The sequence below is a fragment of the Orcinus orca genome, chromosome 14, assembly GCF_937001465.1.
Source record: "Orcinus orca chromosome 14, mOrcOrc1.1, whole genome shotgun sequence".
Lineage (NCBI taxonomy): Eukaryota > Metazoa > Chordata > Mammalia > Artiodactyla > Delphinidae > Orcinus > Orcinus orca.
In genome coordinates this window covers 88,581,553-88,592,878 of record NC_064572.1, presented here as the reverse complement: position 1 = coordinate 88,592,878, position 11,326 = coordinate 88,581,553, and positions in this window count along the sequence as shown.

Below are 11,326 nucleotides of genomic sequence, written 5' to 3'. Positions count from 1 at the left end.
AGCGGAGTCTAGCAGTACCCGATGTGCCTCTGGAGGGCTTTCGTAGGCGTTTCTGGGCCAGCCCAGCCCGGGTCACTGGCCCCAGCAGGCTCCTAAGCAGAGGGGCTTGCAAGGTCCAGTCAACCCCTCTCTACCCCCCGCCTTGCTTTCCCTAGGCACATCTGGACCCTATGTCCACACAGCCTGCAGAAAAACAAAACTTATGGGAAGCCCTCCTGCCCAAGTGCGTCTCCACCCCACCAGATAAGGCCTGATTTCAGCAAAGAAGCTCCTTTGAAAAAGACGAGTGTCCATTGAAATGGTTGGTTTCATAGTGTCTTGGCTGTAACTTTACCAAATACCCGCGTCTCTGACATAAATGGCACCTGAATCTCTGATCCTGTGATTCAGAATGAGCAAGGGATGCACTAGAAGAGAAGGGTCAGTGTTAGGACTGGCGTGAAGTCTTTGAAGAACCAACCGCGGTGAGGTGTTCACATCTTTAGAGAAAAGAGTCCTGAGTAACCCTGTGTGCACGCCATGTGAGTGAGGATTAAACCTTTTTGTTTCAGCCGCTAAGAGGTTTGGAGGGTTGTTTGTTACTGTACTATAACATATCCTGCCCTAATATTAATGTGATAATAGCACTCAAAACATAAAATATTTAGAATGCAGTTAACCAAAGAAATGAATCAGCTTTTAAGAGAAAATTATTATACTTTAGTGGACGACATTAGAGGAGACATAAGTAAGTGGAGAGAGATACCAGGCTCATGGATGATAAAACGCAATATTGCAAAATCAGAGAAATCTCCCCAAACTGATCTAATTTTTCAGTGTGATTCTAGTCAAAAATCTCAACAGGGTTTTTCAAGGAACTTCCTAAACTGAATCTAAAATGCATGTGGAAAAGCAAAGAAGAGTAGCTAAGCCACTCATGGAGAAGAACCATGCACATAGATGTACCCAGAGACATAGCTGGGATTTTATGTTCTAAACTTGTAATAACTGGATAGTGAGGCGTTGAGGCAAAGGAAGGACAACAGATGGACAGGAGGAAATAGCTGAGTAGCGGACCCAGGCATTCATGGAAACTTCACGTAGCAGACAGGCAGCACTGAGGTCACAGGGGAGGAGAAAGGCCGTTTCATTCCATGGTCCTGAGGCAACTGGTCCCACATATTTGAAAATAATTAAAATCGGCTCTCAGCCGTTATAGAGAACTTATGTATTTGAAACTAGCCATTTTTCTACTCAACTTTATAATTTAAAATGAGGAACTTGTCAATAATATTTTATTTATGGAAATGTATATAGTAAAGTCACCAGCAAAATGATAAACACAACATCCAGGGAGGCAGGAGGGCAGGGAAGATGTGACGGATGGATACCCAGGAACTGCACCTGAATCTCTACTCTGGAAGCAAGGTGATTGGCACCTTGCTGTTCATTATATCGTTCTTTATGTCTTAGATATTTTAGGCATATTTTCTTCAATATACAAAATAATTCAAAACAAAAATTTTAAAGGAAAATAGCCAACCCACTCCCCTACTTTAAGATGTGTTTTGGGTCTGCTTCCATTTTCTACAGTAGAAAAAGAGAGAGTAAGAAAACAAAAAGCTTGGGAAAAGCCGCTGGTGGTTTGAAGGTTTCTGTACCTTCCAATCCTAGAGAGAATTTTTTGCATAAATGGGGAAGAATGAAGTATTTAGAATAATCATCTATATAGCTGTGGTCTTATTTCTGAAATAAGCTAATTCAAAAATGGTTTGAATAAACCGAGCCAGCCTCTCTCATCAGCCATACGTCTCACCAGGGTTTTGCAGACATGGGTTCTGCCAGCTCTGTTTTTCTAGAAGTTGACCTTTTCCATCTGGGAAATATAAAAGTAGGCAGAGCCTCTCGCAGGTGGTGTGCCCAAGTTTTGCTGATGAAGGGTGCTGGAGATGGGGGCAGGAGGGGACATAAAGCTCCTTTGGGGACCTCATGGTTCTGGTTAGTCATTTAGTGACTGTCACTTGATTATCACAGACAGCAAGTAGGAAATGAGCTAATATACTGATGTACAAAGACATACAAAGAGGAGGGTGAACAGGCGTGACTTTGATAGTTCAGAAGGATGCCTTGTTTTTTTGTTTTCTGTTTTAATTAATTTATTTTTTTAAATTGAAGTATAGTTCATTTACAATGTTGTGTTAGTTTCAAGTGTACAGCAAAGTGATTCAGTTATGTATATATATTCTTTTTCAGAAGGATGCCTTTTGATAGACAAGAGCCCTTTGAAAGTCCAAACCAACAACAACAACATTTGAACACCAAGCCCTGCAACCTTGGTTTGAAGGCAGATGAGAGGCAGAGCTCAATGACACAGATACTTTGAGTCACTTTTTTGAGGTAAAAATTGGTTTTAACTCAAGGATGAAGGCAAGATGTTAGTTGAGAAGTGTAATGTTATATAGAAGACATTTCAATACAATAAATACAGATACTAACCTCCCAGTTCGAGAGGATTCAATTAAACTCTACCACTTGACTCCATCTGAAGGCAAGCAGGGTGAATACTTCCAGCTAACCTTTACCAGTGAAGCCACTGAGCTGGGACTTGACAAGGCAGCAGGGTTCCTGGTTTCCTCAGTCAGCACCTTTCTGCCAGTGTGTCAGCTGCATCCCCCCAGGACGTCAGGTCCCTCTCCAAGATGACACACCTCAGTGCCTTTGTCGTATGACCTGCGAAGGAAGAACTGCATCAAGTATATGAGTGGGGGTGGATGAAGAAAAGACCAGGGGCTCAGAAGTTTGTTTATAGGGATGAGATATGGAGGCCAGCGTGCCGGGCTGCATGAGATGGGACAGGCAGCTGGATGCAGCCAGTTGCCTGATGGTGGGACCATCAGTGGGCAGTGAGACTAGAGGTGGCTGTGACCTTTCTCCATAGCAGCCTCACAGGCACCTCCCTGCTCCCCGCCACAGACCTTGAGAGCCGCATTTGCATTGCTGCTGGCTGGCAAAAGTGGTGAATCATTTTCTCCCAACTCCAGCATGGGAAACATTGTTTGACATTGTAGAAAATACACAGTCTCTGCTGATTTATTTCTGTCTCCTTGTGGGCCTGGCCAGCTTGAGGAATCAGGGATGTACCACTCAAATGACAAACATATCACTAAGACGAGGTAACGCATTGGCATTCCAGCCTCCCAGCGCATCAGGCTGCCTTTCTGAGATAAATTCTGCCTTGAGATCGTGCTAACTCTTTGTATTTATGTAGCACTTTTACTCCCCAAATGCATGTGAATATGGCATCTCCTTTCATCCTTGCAGGCTAATGCTTACTGAGGTTTCCCTGGAGCATGCACTAGCCAGAGAAGGACAGATGGATGGTGATTAAGCTGATGTGTAGCTGTCTACCCGCTCCATCCTTCTTTCCCTCCCACTCCTAAGTTCCCTGCTCCTGGCCATAAATCAGCAGGAGGAAACTCAGAAACATCAGTCCTTAGGAGTTAGACTTTGTTGCTCCCCCACCTCCAGGTGTCCCCTCACCGTCTCTCCTGCAACCTGCAACCCTTTTCCCTGCCCCATCTCCTGCTCATGTCCCTGACCTCTGCAGTGAGGAGATCTGAGGACCATTTGAGGTGGCCTTCTTCATGTGTCAAACATACTCACCACTGAGGGCCAACCACCCAGGCTCTTTTGGTCCTAGAAGAACTTCCAAGGCCCCCACTGCCAATCAGTGACATCCAAACTCACTTTTCTGTTACAAATCTGCATGCCTCCAGCCTGGTAACACTAACTGTTTCACGGTACTAGAAAAGACCCAACCCTCCACCCAAAGAGTTTCTCTCTTGGATGCAGTAGGCCCACTCCACGCCAACCTGCTCCCCAACTTCCCTGCAGCATCAAACACATTATGGGGAGCAGCTCCTTCTTGGTGGGTTGTGACACTGCACTTCACAGAGTCCCCACCCTGTGCTGTTCTACTTCCTCTGTTGGCTCAGCCCTGTGACATTGCATGGTCACTGTCCCCATCATTCACTCATTGGTCTCACCTTCACCATAGTCTGCATGACCCCTGCCCTACACTCCAAAGCTTCATCTTCAGGCACATTCATTGCCTTGCTTTTTAACATGCATTTCTTGCTGATTGGGGACATTTTCTCTTCTAATCTTGATCTGTCCAGACTTGAAATGGATCATATATTTCACAGCTTCCTAGCTCAGCCTGATCATGGCTGCCACTCTGCCAGAACAGGAGAATGGAGACAGGGGCCACTCTGGTTTTTGCCTTGTCTTTACCCCTGAGCAGACATTGCTTGTATCCTTCCCAGGTCCCCAGGGGCCCTTTTACCAGCTGCTGCAGAGGCTGCTGCTAATAGCTCGCACCTGCAACTTCCTCAAAGGACTGCTCTGGGTGCCTGCAGCTGCCTTGACCATTGGTTCCAGTCTAAGGAAGGGGCAAAACAGATAAGTGGGCTGAGGTCAAAAGGGCAGAAACATTCTCAGATCTCTGCTCCCGTTTGTTCACATGGAACTGAGTGGCTTCAGAAAAAAAACAGGGTAGAGATGGGGACCTGGCCTGGTTACTTAACATCAACCGCCTCTGTGGAGAAAAGTAGAACAAATCAAAGCTGAAGTGACATCACATCTGCTGATTGGTGTGGAGAAGAGCTATAAGGCTCATGATAAAACCAAGCGCCAGACCTACTGGAAAGTTTGAAATGCATCCCAGCTTCATGAATATTAAAAACCTGATCATTAACTTCATCGTGCACTTCCTACAAATGGCAGTGTGCACGAGGCACCAGGATCTTCTCTTTATAAGTTTTGGTGACCAGGCTGGGCTGCCTGTGAACTTCTCAGAGAGACAAGGGCCCAAGTAGGGTCTCATTCTGGAGCAGAGGAGGTGGTTACAGGTGAAGGTTAGATCTTGGCAGAAGCTTAGAATCAGACTGAACTGCCCCCGAAGTCAAATGTGAGCGTCGCAAAGTAAGTTAAGATGAGCAAGTTTTCCTGCAAGCCTCACAGAGATGGTGAATCCCACCTGCCCTACCCCCACCTCCGTATAAAGCCTTAGATCTTGCGGCAGAACCTAAGCGAAAAGCCACAAGAAGAGACCTTCAAAGAGAATCCAGTGAAAGAGACCATGACCAGATTTATATTTTAGCATGAGCACGCTGACCACAGTGTGACTAGTGAGAGGCATGTGCAGTGACCTAGAGACAGGACCACATCCTGGACTCGGGCAGTGCAGGGGATGAAGGGATGCTTCCGAGTGAAAGCTGGCAGAACTTGGCAACTGATTAACTTGCGGGGAATGAGGGAGAGGGAGGAGCCAAGTTCACAGCAAAGTCTGAGTCTTGAATAACTTAGTGGATGGATTGTGAGCACCTAGATTAGGAGCCGTGCGAGAGATGGGAGGGGGCGGGCAGCCAAGGGGCAAGCAGGGCCAAAGGACGAGGGTGCACACTGGTCCACTGGTTCCTTCAGTGTTGGTCTTTTTGGGTTAAGGTGCTTCCGGGACTGTCCATGAGGGTCACGAGCTCCACCTGGGAGCGAGGTATGACCTGGACACATCACGTCATGGACACTCCCAGGAGCAAACGCTCTGCCCCGGACAGCAGTGAAGAGGCCAGCTGGTGTGTCTGCACACCCACTGGCTCACGCTGATGGGGTTCAAATGGAGTCAGCGTTCACTGTGAGGTTTCCCTCTCCAATGCTGCGCTGAGCTCCACGGACAGCACATCTACCAGTGGGAAGCATGAGAGCGTGTGTGTGTGTGTGTGTGTGTGTGTGTGTGTGTGTCTGTGTGTGTGTATTATACACACACATGTATATGGATATGCATACATTATATATCAAATAATATTCAATAACTGTTAGGTAATTGCATGTCTCCCTCTCTATTGAGTCAGACATTAGCTACAATCACCGTCCTTTGTTCTTGTCTCCCAGCGTGACTGATTCAAGCAGCACTGCTCACTGAAAACCCCCAAGTAACTGTAAGGGCATCGACTACATCCATCTTTCAAAAGAAAATTACTAAGCACTTATTTATTGTGAGCCTAGACAGGCCCACAAGATATCATCGCCAGAATGTGTCCCAGAAAAGGGCTGCTGTCGATCATCCCAAGCTCTTGGCTTCCGGATCTATCTGGTGAGCAGGCAGGATGAGGCTGATGAGTGGCTTTGGGTCCCTTGTTAATGACCAGTTAGCAGCTTAATGGAGAAATGGGAGGCTTGAACGAGAGGGGAGCCTTCCCATGTTATGTTTGGCTGTCCCTGGAGCTATGGGCCTGGAGTTGCTAACCTTCTGTAAAATAGTCATTGCTCTTATTACAGAAAACTGTATCTTTTTAAAAGCTGCAGGAGACTCTTTGAATGCAAAACAGCTTTTGCAATTCTTTTGACTGATTTATTTATAAGGAAGTATTTTTTTCCTTTCTTTGTTTTTGATGGGAGCTGCAGAAATTAGGGAGGAATGTTTGCAGAGCACCAGTATAGCTCCATGAAACTGAACTTCTGACACATGCAGAGTCTCAGCCTGTATGTAGCATGGATAGTGAAATGCTAAGATGTTGCTTCTGGGGCAAGGAGCTTCCCTGAGAACAATGGTGGGCAATCAGCGTTACAGCCACCTAACTGCCTGGGCCAGTGTCTCTGAGGTTTTTCCATTACCTGGCTGGTCTCTACTTCCACATACTTGGGGAGGGTCTATAAATCAAGTTTTTAAATTACCTCCCTTTCTTTCTTTATATTCTGATGCCAAATGCGGGTGTGGGGCTCCCCTGGTGGCGCAGTGGTTGAGAGTCTGCCTGCCGATGCAGGGGACACGGGTTCGTGCCCCGGTCCGGGAAGATCCCACATGCCGCGGAGTGGCTGGACCTTTGAGCCATGGCCGCTGAGCCTGCGCTTCCGGAGTCTGTGCTCCGCAACGGGAGAGGCCACAGCAGTGAGAGGCCCGCGTGCCGCAAAAAAAACCAAAAAAAAACAAATGTGGGTGTTGATGTCAGGCCCCTGGGCTAATGTCCCTCTCAGTTGTCTGCTCAGTGGCTGCTGCTGTCAACGGCTTCCTCACCTGTGGATTCACTCCACAAATATCTGCTGAACAACTTCTATGTCCATAACACCTGTTCTAGTGCTGAGATGTACACGCTGGTACCAGGAGTTCAAGTCCAGTTAGGGAACAATAGTTGGTTCATTCAAGATCAGTATGTTGAAAACTATAAAAGAAATCCACACGGAGTGAGGGGCTCAGAGAGTGGAGGGCAGAGATAGACCCAGAGTTTCTCTGTGTTGGCCGAGTCAGATAAACCTGAGTCCTTATCTAAATGGCTGAGCAGTCCTCAGTGGGAGGGACGCTCTAAGGGGTGTGAGTCCCACGGTGTCCTTTCTAGAACCCTCACTCGCAGGATTTGCGACGTGCTGATGAAGTCCTGCCTTGTTCTCAGCCTTACAAGGGGCAGGGGTTTGGAAGGGGTAGAACCCGCCTTATACTTTATACCACAGACCAGGGTGCTAGGGTTTCTAAGCATCTCTCAAACATCAGTGTGTTCCAAAGTGAGTGAGAAAGAATTTATGAGGTTAAGGATGTTCCATTCATGTCAAAAAACCGACTTGATGCTGCATTTTTGACATTAGTTACCAGACACTCCTGAGAAATTAGATATTTGAATCCACATCTGGCTGCACTGTCCAAAATAGATCCCCAAACTGGCAAAGTTATTTTAAACAATCCATGAAATTGTACTGTGTGATGTTATATTTTATGGTGCATATATAGTGCATTTAAATTTTTCTTTAATAACATGCCATTTTGTAATGTCATTACTTAATGAAGCTTAACAAAAACATTGAAAATATGTGGGTCCTCATTGTTTCTCTTTAACTGAATTGTGCCTCAAAATCCTGAAGCTCAAGACCACTGGAGTGGAGAAGGGAGTGAGTCCTCCTGGGAGCCTTCTCCTCCCTTCCACATTTAGTGTTCTCCTCAATCCCTGGAGCTGTCCGTCCCTTAGTGCTGAAAGTGGGAGCCTTCCCCTTCTCCCTTCTTTGCTTAGTGCTCCCCTCAGTTCCTGGGGCTGTCCATCCCTTGGTGCTGAAAGTGGTCCTGGAAGAGCTGCTGCTTGTCTACTTCCTGTCAACCACATTGTATTGCACCCAGGCCAGCTCATGCTGGCTGAATCTCTGAGCCAAAGGATATATCAATAGAATTCTCAAAAACCAAATAGCAAAGAGAATAAAGGATGAAAAGAAAACAAACAGAACATAATATCCAAGGACTGCAGTACAACTACAAACTGTTTAACATATGTATGCATAATGGGAATATTGGAAGGAGATTCAAGAGAGAAAGGAACAGAAGAAATATCTGATGCAATAATATGTGAGAATTTCCCCAAAATTAATGTCAGACACCAAACCACAAAACCAAGAAACTCAGACAACACCAAGAAGGATAAATGCTCATAAAACTACACCTTGTCACTGTCAAATTACAGAAAATCAATGATAACGAAAAAATTCTGAAAGAAGCCAGAGAATAAAAGCATCTTAAAATAGAAGAACAAAGATAAGAATCACATCCAACTTTATCTCAGAAGCCATGCAAGCAAGAAGTGAGTAGAGGGACTTCGCTGGTGGCTCAGTGGTTAAGAATCTGCCTGCCAATGAAGGGGACATGGGTTCGACCCCTGGTCCAGGAAGATCCCATGTGCCATGGAGCAACTAAGCCCATGTGCCACAACTACTGAAGCCCACGCGCCTAGAGCCTGTGCTCCACAACAAGAGAAGACACCACAATGAGAAGCCCACGCACCCCAACAAAGAGTAGTCCCCATTCGCCATGACTAGAGAAAGTCCATGAGCAGCAACGAAGACCCAATGCAGCTGAAAATAAATAAATTTAAAAAAAAAAAAAAAGAAATGAGCAGAGTGAAATATTTCGTTTTGAGAGAAAAAGCCAACAACCTAGATTTCTATACCCTGAAAAAATGATCCTTTAAAAGTGAAGGAGAAATAAAGACTTTCTCAGACAGACAAAAATTGAGGGATTTGTTGCCAGTAGACCTGTCTTATAAGAAATGTTAAAAGATATTCTTTAGGGATAAAGAAAATAATACAGGTAAAAAAACTTGAATCTACATAAAGAAAGGAAAAACATCAAAGAAGGAGTAAGTGAATGTAAAATAAAACCTTCATTTTTATTATTCTTAATTGATCTAACAGATAACAATTTGTTCAAAATAACAATAGCAATAATGTATTTGATTATGCTTATGTATATAATATATATATATATTTACACATGTTTATGTATGAGTAAAATAAATGGCAGCAATGATACAAAGGCAGGAAGAAGGGGTTGGGATTTGTTTGTTATTAAGTGTACTCACACTACCCTTGAAGTGTATAATGTTATGTGAAAGTGGACTTAGATTAGCTATAAATGTATATTGCAAACTCTAGGGCAACAAATAAAAATGGTGAAAAAAGAAGTATAACTGGTATGCTAATTAAGGAGAGAAAATTCGATCATATAAAATGTCCAATTAAAAAGCGGTGGAAGACAGAAATAGGAATCAAGAACAAGGACAGCAAAGAGAAAATAGTTACAATATGGTAGGTATTAATCCAACTATATCAATGATCAATTTGAATATTAATGGTCTAAATGCACCAAATAAGGAGATTGTCAAAGTGGACCAAAAAACATGACCCAACTATATGTTGCCTATAAAATATGCATTTTAAAGACACATATAGATTAAAAGTAAATGGTTGGAGAAAAGTACACCAGGTTAATACTAATGAAAAGAATGCAGGAGTAGCTGTGTTAATTTCAGACAGAGCAGACTTCAAAGTAAGGGGAGTTATCAGGGATCAATAAATGCTCTACATAATGATAATAAAGGTGTCAGCTCTCCAAGAAGGCATAATATGTATGCATGCACCTAACAACTGAGGGTCAAACTACTTTAGGATAAAACTGCAAGGAGAAGTGGCTGAATCCACTGTTATAGTTGAAGACTTCAGCACCCATCTCTCAGAAATGGACAGATCCAGCAGGCAAAGGATCAGTAAGGATATAGTTGAACACAACAACATCATCAGTCAACTGGATATAGTTGACATCTTTAAACTACTCCATCCAACAACAGCAGAATTCACATTTTTCTTAAGCTCACATGGAACTTACACAAAGTAGATTTTTTAATAAATACTTGTTGAATGGATGCAGCCTGAACCAGATTCAAACCCCAGCTCTGATATGGGTGAGTTACTTAACCTCTCTTGATCTCAGAGGCTTCATCTGGAAATGGAGGCGTATATAAAGGAACCGTCCTGAGGATTAACTGAGGTACCATTTGCAAAGCGTAAGCCCGGTGTCTGCCCCTGAGTAAGTGGAGGAGAAGTTGAGCCACCTGGTCTGCAACCTTCTGGATTCACTTAAAAAGGTGCATTCTCCTTTAAAATAAGCAGTGATCATGCCACTCGCCTACCCCACAGTACGGATGAGGGGGAATCTATCATATCTCCCCCACACCCGGCCCAAGGCAGCTATGTGCTAGGCACTTTCCGTGCAAGACCTCATAAAAATCTAATAACAATACTGCAAAGTAGGTACTGGTTTTAACCCCACTGTATGGATGCGGAAAAGTAAGCACAGAGCCATATATATTCCCTGGCCAGGTCACACAACTAGTCAGTGGACTGTCCACCTCCCAAGTCCCTAATTTCACCATCATACTTACTGCTTTCTCAACCATCCCATACGTCAACATCTTCCAAAAATAACGATCACGAATAATCCTAAATCCGCATACTCCACGTGTTGCCTTAAGTCCTCATCTAATTATAAATTTAGGATCAATTCTTAAGAGTGAAATGCTTGGAACATGTTTTAAGCTCTTTGATGCTTGTTGTCAAATTATTTCCTGAATTCTTTTTAACAATTTACAGTCCCATTGACAGAAAATGAGGACATCCAATAAGCTACATTATTAAAGACCACACATTTTTCACTGAATGTGTTTTCCATGGCATGTCGTCAGATATTTATTTTTAATTCTTACCTTTATAAATAAGATTATCTTATCAACATCTTGACGAGTAAAATACTTTCTCTTTAGGGAATTTCCCTTTGGCTATATTTCTTTGATCAAAGGCTCATGAGTCATATTTCTAATTATTTTCCGGAAGATGATAATGACTCTTTTATTTTTCGCCAAACATTGACTGAGGACCCACCATGTGCTGACACTCTTCTGGATTCCTTCTCATGATGAGAGTCCCAAATTGCTGGTCACTCCTATTAGAAATGAGTTTACCCTCTTCCATGCTTGGAAGAAGC